We start from the raw sequence: 12,259 nt of genomic DNA, 5'->3' as shown, positions 1-12,259 counted from the left end.
AGTTAAACGAAACAAAAATAGATTTATATTTTCAATCAAATTGTAGTTTAAAAAGGAAAGGAAATCTAATTAAAAATTTGTGTCAAGGTGCACACAAAATTTGACCCCAGATTTGCTACTAAGTGAAATCAAACAGATGAAGTTAATATTAAACAAAAAACGGTTAACACAAGAGCTAGTTAACAAAACAATTTATTTATACTTGTAAAATTTGGATAGAATAAAGGTAATAGTAACGGTAAAATGTGTAGTTACTTTAAAGGTTCCATTCATAAATAAAATCAGATAGGTGTTAGAAAATAAAATAAGACAATTAATAAGAAATAATTATTATGCAGCAAACTTTAGAATTATTCTCATGTCAAAACTACTATTAACACCAGGTGGTAAAGATCAAATACTTAACTTGAATAAGAATATGGTAATTTACAAACTCAACTGCTGTTTTAAAGCAAACCATTTTGGATTAACAACAAGACATTTAAGGAAAATGATAAAAGGGCAAAAAAGTGTAGATAATTTTAGATCTCAATAAAAAAGGATGACAACCCGGTAAAAATCTTAATTTCATCTAAACTTTCATCAATTGCTAATTATTTGGTTAACAATTCAAAATGTGCAAACACTTATAATCTAAATAATTGAAAAATTATTAATACTTAGAAACCTAATATCATCTAAGGTTATTTCAATTAGCAAGTCTTAAATCAAAAGGGATCATTAAGACGTGTTTTATGAGATTTTATTTATTATTTAACATTTAATATTGCTCAAAACTTGTTATAGCGTGTCATTAACATAATAAGATACAATGCTGAAATTTGACCAAAGGAAAATTATAAATCTTTGGTACATAAACAAATAAAATAAACATAGTTTAAGTTAAAGATTGTAGAAAAATACAAATTTACTTTTAACTAATCTTGCTTATTTAATTTTATAACTCTTTTATTTAAACTTTACAAAATAGATAGGATTTAGTAACCTATTTGTTAGTATTTAATTGGTTTTGTTTAAGTTTAAAAATTGCTTACTAGTTAATGCATCAATATTATTGAAAACGTTTCAAAAAATAAAGGTAGTAAATAACTTGATCTAAATATTTTGAATTAAAAAAACTAGCTACTTAAACCAGAAAACTAACAGTAAACAAATAACTATAACATGTACTTTTTTTTTATACAGTTTCATTCAAAAAAAAATTTACAGGTGACACAAACTATTTTAAAATAAATATACTTTGAGCAATTGTGGTCAGTAGAGTACAAACCTAACAGAGTAAAAATTTTACCAGCTTGAATAGTAACCAAGTAATCACAGAGTACAGAAAACCTTAAAAAATGAGAAAAACAATGAGTAACCATTAAAATCATTTAACGTTATTTACGTTATGACTAAAGTAAAACTCTACATTTATATAATGACAATAAAACTTTTAAAGTACTTCGAAAATAAAAAAAAACAGTATAATAAAAATTATAATTCTTACTTCATTTGAATATTTCAATAAACTAGATAAACGAAAAGAAAATGAATTAAAGTTTTTAACTAAATTGTAGTTTAAAATATAAATTAAATCTAATTAGAATTTGTGTCATCGTGTCCACAAAATTTTATCCCCAAAGTTGCTTCTAAATAAAATCAAACAGATCAAGTTACTTTTGATCAAAGACGGTTACCCACAACAGCTAGTTAACAAAACAATTCATCTACATTTGCAAAATTTGGATAAAATAAAAATAATAGGAACGGTAAAATGTGTAGTTGCTTTAAAAGTTACATTTCATTTAATAGGCTAAGAGATGTTAGAAAAAAAAATTAGACAATTAATAAGAAATACTTACTATGCAGCAAACCCTAGAATTATTCTCATGTCAAAACTACTATTAACACCAGGTAGTAAAGATCCAATACTTGACAATGCTGTTGTAAAGAAAACTGTTTTGGATTAACGCAAGACATTTAAGGAAAATGATAAAAGAGCAAAAAAATGTAGAGAATTTTAGATTTCAATAAAAAAAGGATGATACCTGGTAAAAATTTTAAACGCATCTAAACTTTTATCCTTTGTTAATTATTTAGTTAACAACTCAAAATGTGCAAACAGTTATAATCTAAATAATTTAAAAATTGTTAAAACTTAGAAACCTAAAGTCATCTAGTGTTAATTTAATAAATATATTTTAAATAAAAATGTAAAAGTAAAGTATCTTTTTGTCAATGTAAAATATAACTGATGCATTTTATTTTGTATAAAATCATTATCATGAAAACAATACTGATAGATATAGTTATAAACTTACCGTTAACTGACGTTTCATTTTTTAGTATAAATTTAAACGCTATTTGAGTTAACACGATAGATAGTTTTATTCGAAGTTTAAAGTCATGTAAAATTGCTATAAGTGATATAAATGGCTATAAGTCATTTTTTAGTATAAATTTGAACGCTATTTGAGTTGAAACGATAGATAGTTTTATTCAAAGTTTAAAGTCGTGTAAAATGGCTATAATTGATATTTGTCTTTAATGTAGTTTTAAAAACTTTTTTAAAATATAACTAATAAGATATATACTGGAAATATCATCAAACATGATTAGCTCTTACTTAGATGCATAACAGATATAAAAGACTCTCCAAAGTTTTTTTGTGATAGTTTAATACGTATTTCACTATTTTTTGTCACAACCAACAGTAGGATAAAATATAAAATTATTAATAGTTTTTTAAAAGAGACAAAAAAAAATAAAAACTAACATAATAATTAGCACAATAAAAATTAGTGTAAAGTAATAATTAATTAATTTTTAATACTACTAACGGAAAAAAAATCGATAAATTAGCTAAGTAAAGACACTTTGTAATAAAATTAATTTCGTTTGCACTATTCTAGTTTCTCTAAAAAAAAAGAGATAGCTTCCAACTCCACGAGATCAATTACACTTTATTGATTTTACAATGATGGATTTTTTTAGATCTAGATATGTCATATTTCCTAGTACAACCACTATAATTAATTAGATATTCAGATACTGAAGATCTTTTTGGTGCGTTTTTTGTTAACGTTGTTGAATTTCAGGTTCTTTTTCAATGAATTTCAACACACAAGCAGGTAAATTTTCATTTATACTGGTTTATAAATGCATTGAAGTCTGACCGATATAGCTCCTTTCTCAGTAGCAACTAAACTTGTACACTATACAACTTTTTGCTGTGATAGCTTTGTACAAAATGTACAAAGCTATCACAGAAAAACTCAGGAAAGTGTTTTTTATCTGTTATGCACTTAAAATACCAAAACTTCTAAGGGTATTGCAAAACTGTAAGTTTAAATGATCAAATCATACAATCAGTCACTGATATATTTAAAAATATAATACTTATTGACTACTATTTCTAGGATGTAACAGATTTATAAATAATTCGCAAATCGGTCTAGGACACAAGTCAATTGTTTATACTAGTGATTTTTTACCTGCATCAGTAGTTACAAAATAAATAAACGATGGTTTAAAAATCTACCAGTTTATTGCAACATTTTGTTCAAATTAATTTCGGACAACCGTCCTTCATCAGTGAACTTTAAAACTAGTAGAACTAAACATATTCATGCAACAAAATAAATAAAAGTTAAAATATATATTATGACGTAGTAGTTCAAAACTTTGTATATAACTAAAATTTTAAAAGCTAGACGAGTTTTTACAATGTAATGATATTTTTGTATATAAAAGTAAATTAAAACGAAATGCGTATAAAAACACTTTACCGATATAAACTTTAAATTAAAACTTATCTTAGTAAAGAAATGTTTGATGTAAGTTATTGTTAATAGATAATTACTGCTATCGGCGAAATATAAATAAAAATAAAAAATTTTCCCAAACAATATTTAAAGTAAATACAAAAACCTATATTGATAAGAAGCTGTATATTACAAACTTCTTATCTTAAAGAAATAGTTTAATCCATGAATAAAAATAACTATTTTGATACAAAGCATAAATGTAAGTAAGATAATAATACAAAAATTATATAAAGAATTAAATTAACTTGTTTCAGCAGCAAATTATTTTTTCTATTATATTGTTTTTTAAGGTAAACATTTTATCAAATAAACAAACGGTTAAAAACTATTGTGAAACAAAAATTATTCTCAATTAAACTATCCTATTAAAAACCGACTGCTGTAAAATTATTGATTTCATAAGTTTGCTATTATCTATAAAAAGACAGTATTGTTTTATTTATGTTTATACTTGCTTGTAATAAATTAACCCATTTACTCTCTAAATAATTAAAGTTCGTGTGGTTGCTTGTTGAGTCTGTAAAAGTGATTGGATATGCTTCTTCAAGGTTTTGTTCGATGTTGGATGCCTGTGGCGTAGTGAAGTTTGAGGGGCAATTCTAATGGTAGCCGGTCTTTGGTCTCTGGAAAACCAGCTTGAACATAATAAATAAGCTTCATCATTTGTTTATCTTTTAAAGTTTCTTTTTTAACTCGGTCAAAAGTCACAGCATAAAAATTGTCACCTACTTAATTACTTGCAATGATACACTCACTGTTTGGCAAACATATTCCAGCTAAAATTTCAGAAGCACTTATCTCAACTTCATCTTTTGATTTATGAATAGTTTCCACTGAATGACGTGACATTGCATCTGGAGCAAGGTGTAGTTTACCAGGTTTATGTAGAATCTTGAATCGCTATAAAAGACTTCTCTGCTTTAACCGGAAAAGGCGGGGGTTTGCAATTACAACAAGTGTTCTGTCTCAAAATAATTTAACCAGTGGTTTGTGATCAGTCAGAACCAACAAATTATCACATCCTTGTGTAAAATACCGTGATTGCTCAAGTGCCCATACAATTGCAAGGCTTTCTACCTCTACCGCAGCATAACGTGATTCAGAAGGTCTAAGAAAGCGAGAACCTGCTAAAACAATACGCCATCCGGTTTGACAACATCCTGGCACAGCAGACTTACAAGAGCAATGTTTTCGCGACAAAAAGTAACCAATACCAGTTGTAGACTAGTCTGGCTGTATACAAGTGGGCTTTCCCAAATCAAAAATTTGAATTCCCTTTGTTATGGCTGCAACTATAGCTTCTCTTGATTTGTAGAATGTATCATCTAGCTCGTCGTTCCAGTAAAACTTTGTTTTTGGACTTAATAACGGCTTAAACACAATCATCAAAGAAGTCAATTGGTTGTAGTGTTAAACTTATTGCACTAAGCCAAACCATGATCGCTCATCTGTTATTGACTTGGGTATAGGAAAATATCTTATCGCATTTATGAACTTTTTTTGTGGCGTAATTTCAGATTTTGTAATAGTAAAACCAGCAAAATGTATTTCTTTTTGTGCAAATTGAAACTTTTCAGGATTGAGTACAACTCCATTTTTTCCCATTAAATCTAAATATAGTCAATAATACGCCACCAATGATCAGCCAACTCCTCATCCCTTAAAACAGTGTCATCAACGCATTTTGTCTTTCTAGGTATGTCTATTATAATTTTATCATACCTGCGCGTATATGCATCTCCACTTGCCAAATAACCTTGAGGTGCTAATTTTTAGTAGTACCTTCCCCATGGGTAAGAAATGTTGTGAGATGATGATCTTCTGGACGAAGTGGTACTGAATGAAACCCATTCCATGCATCGGTCACACTTTTTTAAGTGTTTGCAGGAATTTCACACACTTGAACGTTAAGGAGACTTTACATAATGTGTTTCTCGTACACAATACTTATTTAAAGGTGAGAGGTCAACAACTCTTCTACAGCTACCATCAGTTTTAGCAACCACAACCATACGATGTACCCAAGTAGACAGTACACCAGCTGGAGTCTTACCAAGTACACCTAATCGAGTATACCTATCCAAAGTTTCTTTTACCTCATTTTCCCAATAATTTGGAATTGGGGAAGCAGTTGATATTGCTTTAGGAATGGCATCTGGGTCAATATGAATTTTCAAAGGTGGACCTGTCATTTCTGGAAGCAATTGGTGAGTACATTTATTAAATGTAGATGATGCGTACCTATCTAAAAGCCATTCTCTCATCTTTTGATTGTTTGCAGGAATGCAAGCAAATGGCAACTCCTTTGGCCTATCAGGTGGAGGAGTTCTAGGTATACAATCACAAGTTTGCAATTCTTTATTCTTTCATCTTTAGCCATTAATTCCATAAATATAGCACCAGTTATACTAAGACGGTTAAGAGAACACATATCAAAACTAAAAAAATCATTTTACCTTTTTTTCGAAATTAAATAAAAAAATATTGTGACGTCTTTTACGTATTAATCACTATCTCGTATTTTAAATAATTGTATATATCTTGATTTAACATTTAGTTGTAAGTTTTACAGATATTTCTAAAATTTTAAGCCATGTAAAATGGCATTAAAAAATTTTAACTAAAATGTCAACAATATAAGTAGATTATGATAAGTTAAACTTTAAACTCGACTAATTTCTATTAAAATATTGTTTAGAATGTTTCTATAACCTACTTATTATAGTTTTATTTTTGCTTTGCTAAAGATTATCTTAATGTGTAGTAGGAAGATGCACAAGTACTCGATTTCTAAAAAAATGTTTAAGGACCACAACTAAAATGTAATGTGTATTTAAAAAAAATGAAATACACGTTTATAGGATTTATCAATATCTACGAGCTATTTTGTTTTTTTTTAGCAAAATTAAAAAATATTTGAAAAATTGTTATAAACGTTTTTTAACATAATTTTTTTTTAATTATCTCAAAAAAAACTTTAAAACAAACAAGAAAATCGGTTTATAAATAATATATAATAACATTATATTTAGATGTTAGAAAGAGCGTTAGTAGAAAATAGTTATTAAAGCAGTTTTTAAAAAGTTAAGAAAAATTTTGAAATACTATCTTCATGACGTAGTTTAACTAAATATACCATTTACGTTTTGATAGAGGTATAGAGAGCATTAATATAAATTTATACAAAAATTTTCCAAATCTTTGTCTAAAGTCAATAGAAATAATTTGTTACCTTTTTTATGCTACAAGAATTTATAAAGCTGTATTGACAAAATGATAATATAAACAACCAGTGGCGTCGCGTGGTCTTTCTGTTAGAGGGTGCTGCAGATTAATAATGTCGAATAAAAAAATTCCCTAGTTTGAAACATTTAGATTTAAATCATAAAGGTAACATAAAGAAATAGCAAATGTTTTCAGAAAAAAAGTTGAACACGTTAGTCTCATTAATTAATAAAAAAGATAAAAAAACACATATCTCATTCCCATGTCTATCATCACCCTTTCTTAAAAACTTTAGGTGATTTTTTTTTATTTGTGTTAATGTAAGATTCTGTATTTGAACAATTATAAGTTTAATAACTAATTTTTATAACTAGTTTTACTAATAATAAACAAACAAGGTCGAATAACTATAAAAAAAGATGTTGCCCCGGCTCGAGTTACTCGAGTTGTTCCTTCTCGAGTTGTCCCTGCTTGAGTTTTCCTGATTGAGTTGCCCCTGTTTAAGTTTTCCATGCTCGAGTTGCTCCTCCTCGAGTTTAATCCTTCTCGAGTTGCCCTTGCTCAAGTTTTTCTTGCTCGAGTTTATTCCTTCTCGATTTGCCCCTTGCTCGAGTTTATTCCTGTTCAAGTTGCTACTACCCGAGTTTTCCCTTCTTTAATATATTCCTTCTCTACTTTTCCCTGCTTCAATTGCTCCTGCTCGAGTTGCTCCTCCTCGAGCTTCTTCTGCTCCAGTTTAACTTGTCTTATTGTTTTTGCTTTGTAGTAAATTTTTAACAATGATCATGATTTAATTCACAAGGTGCCCAAAGTTCATGAAGATCCAGAACTCAACTTTTCAACCTTTTTTGTACTGAAAACTTGTAAAACTTTAAGATGCAGCTAACACAGATTAAGCTTGCAGCTCCAATGTTACGAACATTTTTAATATCAAATATAAAAATTTGAAAAAAAAAACTAATTCAGCATGGGAGTAAGCAACGTTTTGTACACATTTTGCTGTATTTTTTATAATACTTCATGATTACATAACTTCCTTATTTTTTAAGGTAGTACAATTTTTTTATATCATTATATAGCTTAATTCCTCAGCTTTAAAATAAAGTTACTTTAACGTAGTTTGTGGTTGTACAGCTGAAGCAAAGGCCCATTTAAAGAAGCTTGTTTAAAGGCTTAATTTCGAAAATCAAAAAAATTTAGCATAAGTTTTCACTTTTTAGGTGGAGCTACATCTCCAGCGTTCCACCCCACGCGACGCCCCTGAAAATTACGAAATTTGAAAATATATATTGAAAATATGTTTAGTTTGATATGTTAAAATAATATGTAAGGTTATACAAAAGTAAAAGAAAACTTGACCGGTAAACATATTTTGGTTTCTAAGACATAATTTTACTGAGCAAACTAGTGTTTTAAGTTTTTATACTTTGTGGAATCTTAAGAAAAAACAAAAACTTGTTTGCTACATGAATGAATTTCAACTTGTTTAATATTATCATCACGTTATGAAACTTTTAACACAAACTTTACTGGTAAAATACCGCATAATTTAGGCACATTTATGAAAATTTTACGCAAATGTTTATAACCATGTTAATAACTACTGTTAACATTTATAATATACACTTTAGAAATAGTCATGACCAGTGGCGTAGCGTGGTATTTTGGTTAGGGGGTGCGCAAACTTTTTTTCAAAAAATCTCCTAAATTAAAACTTTTGTAATTAGCTATGAAAAGATTTTTCTATAAGTTATATAATTGAAATAAATTCATTAAGTAAAATAAGTTCAAAGTAACTGTTTGTTACTTTAAAGTTTTATAGTTAAAAGTATACTTTTATAATTAAATTTATCTGATTGTATTTGTTTAAAACAGAAATCACAAACAAAGTATATTTCTCATAGGCCGACACACTTTTTCTTGTATGTTTACAAAAATAAAGATCAGAAAACTAGCAATAGTCTAAACATTTTTTGTAGCGTGACGTATTTTTGTAAACTTTTTGTTGAAAAATAATCTGCCATAACGTTATACTACAGCGGTGCGCTATATTAATTGCGTGCTTTTTGAGTCTAAATTCTTATGAAGGTTATTAACTTATAAATTTTTTCTTTATGAAGTTTTTCATCAACATCGATGCGCATTTGCAATTACGCACCGAATCAGTATATTGAGTAATAACATGTAACTTTCCTAACTTGTCACTAATTGGTATTCAAAATTTCGTTTAACTTTTTGAATACTAGATAAATATAGTTAAAAAAAGGCAAATTAAGCAGAAAAAATAAACTATAAGGATAAAGATATTACATTCATTTTTTTACATTTTTTTTGGGTGGCACGCATGCGCCAGTGTCCCTCCCTACGCTACGCCCCTGGTACTGCAATAGTTGACAACATAAACAATGTCAAGAACTAAATCACATAAACCGAAAGCTTTCAACATACTTTTTTAAATAACGTAAATTATTGAAATATAAAACACCTGTAAACTTAATTTTTATAAGTTTTAATTTAGTTTCATGTCAGTAAAATATCAAAACAGTATACAAATAAAAAATAACAAACATATGAAAGTTTATTAATTTTGTTACGCTTCTGAATTTTTTGTTAAAAAACGTTTTTTTTTTATTATAACGATTGTCAAATTTTGTCATTGTTTTATTTATTAAACATTTAACTAAGAGGAAAATGTTTTTCATGAGAGTATTAGTAATGTCATAAGAGTTTCAACATACATAAGTTTAGCATAACTATTTATTATGACATGTAAATTTAAAAAACACACAATTTTTTCATGACCACTATAATTTATAAAAACAAATTATACAGTAATCTTCCTTTATTCTACCAACATATGTTTCTGTGTGTCAACGATTCAACACACTTCAACTGGGTTGTTAATGGGAAAGATAACAACCCAGTTGAAGTGTGTTGATTCGTTGACACACAGAAACATATGTTGGTAGAATAAAGGAAGATTACTGTATAATTTGTTTTTATTTATATTCCAGTGAAGTTACCTCACTAGGATCTTTTGTTAACAAACGATTAAAACTATATATTGAACATTAAAATTTATATGAATATTGTTAATACATAGTTGATATTGAAGATAATTGACACTAAAAACTCAAAAAAAGTGCTATTTTTTATATGCTTAATAGTACTTTTATAAACTCATGAGAAAACTTTTGTTATTCTTAGAATCGCTAAAGTTATTATACTTTCTTTTAATTAATAAGATTCTCACACCATATTTGTTGAGTATATAACCACTTATTTATCTTAACTACATTTAAAATACTAGTTTTATTTAATTTAAGTTACTATGTTTAACTAATTGAACTTTATTGAATAAACAAAAATATATGAAATGTTTGCAGTTACAAACTTTTTATTTTATTTGTACTACGTGACAGATTTTTATATAAAATAAACTTGTTAACTTTACTCTTTGTTAATATTACTTAATAAGTTTCTAAATAAAAAAAAATTTTCTATATTATTACTTTATAGTACACTTTTATTTAAATGTCCAAAAGTTAAGCTTATAAACGAAAACTAAAAACAATATTAGAAGTGTAAAAAGTATGCTTTAGTCTATATAAAATCAAATCTATTTTACGTGGCCCAAAATTTAAGTCAAATGAACTTCTTTTCAACGATGCTTTAACAATTGAATTTTTTTTGTTTGTTTTTCACATATCCCTATAAATTTTAATTTTAATTAAGTGTAAAAAAACTTAAGTCATAATAATAGAACAGATGAAAAATTAGTTCGTGGTTTTTCAAATGACGTCATTATTTATATGAATTTTAATAGTATTACTTTAAAAAATGTTAACAAGTTATTCTATATTTTCTAATTAAATTAAAAAATATTGAATTTAAGTTGGATGAAAAAGTATAGTTAGTTATAATTTCAATTTGTGTCAAATATTTTTTTTGCGTCATTATATATTTATTACTAAAAGAAATAATGATTAATAATTAAGTTAATATTTCAAATTAAATTACGTTTAAAAAAATATTTACTTTACGGTGTAAACAATCGATTGCTTTGTGCAAACTTTCAGATGGTTTATTTAGAAACTCTGATATTTGTAAACTAGGCTACAGTTTTTAGGTCGGTGTACACTTTTAAATAGTTTCACGAGAACGATATAAACAATCGACTACTCGTTGTAAATTATGTAAAAAAATAAAAATGATAGTTTAAGTAAAAAATTAGTAACTAAAAAAAATTTAGCTAAAGCATCAGCTTATGGTTTTCAATGATGACGTTATTTTGTACTAAGAAAATTTTCTAAAAATTTTACAAAACTTAAAATATCTATTTGACGGAAAATAAACACTTTTGTTTAATGTGACTAAAAGTTTTGTAAAAATAAATTAGAATTTACTAACCTTCTTTATTTTGTTCTAACTATATAGGTTTTTATTTTTTTATGTAACATCTTTTATAGTAGTACTTACTACTAGTACAAAATGCAAACAAATATTTGTTTTAAAATTTATTTATACTGTTATAATAGCATTAAATATAACTTTTTTTTTAATATATTTTACATAAACAGTTATAACAGTAATATATAAAGTATATAAAAAATGTATATTTAAAGTTAGCTGAATGAAAATATTAGCATAGAAGACGATCGACATGCAGTTACCAAAATTCGAAGATCTGGAAAACATGTATATTAGATTGTTTTTATTTTTTAGAATATTTTTTTTCTTAATTTTTTATTAAAATTTTAAGACTAATGTTTATTTTGTTTACATTTGTTTGTTCCTTTTTATTTATTATTACTCATAAATCAACAAAAATAACATTTACACAGTTCTAAAGTTTAGCTGTTGTAAAGTTGAATGTTTATTTTAGGCATACATATGTTGAGGTTATTAGAGTGAGAAATATATCTCAAAGTTGATTAAAACGTTCAATCGTATTTTAAGTAACAAAGATAGAGAAACAATAAGTTGTAATAATCAATCGTACTGTTAAACTTAAATTAAGGTGTTTTTAAAACAATTTAAAGCTACGTAATGATTATAAACTTAAAATACATAAATTTATTTAGTTAAACATGTCGTTAAAAATAGTAAAGGACAAAAAAATAAAGTTCGATTAATCAGTTTAAAAAGGGATGTATATATGTATAAGGGTCAATATTAATCAACTTGTAGTGTTAGTTCCGTACGAGTATAACAAATATATACAT

This window comes from Thalia democratica, chromosome 3 (assembly GCF_965202585.1).
Source record: "Thalia democratica chromosome 3, ktThaDemo2.hap1.1, whole genome shotgun sequence".
In the NCBI taxonomy this organism is placed as follows: domain Eukaryota; kingdom Metazoa; phylum Chordata; class Thaliacea; order Salpida; family Salpidae; genus Thalia; species Thalia democratica.
The sequence above is the reverse complement of the archived record's forward strand: the minus strand, read 5'-3'. Positions refer to the sequence as shown.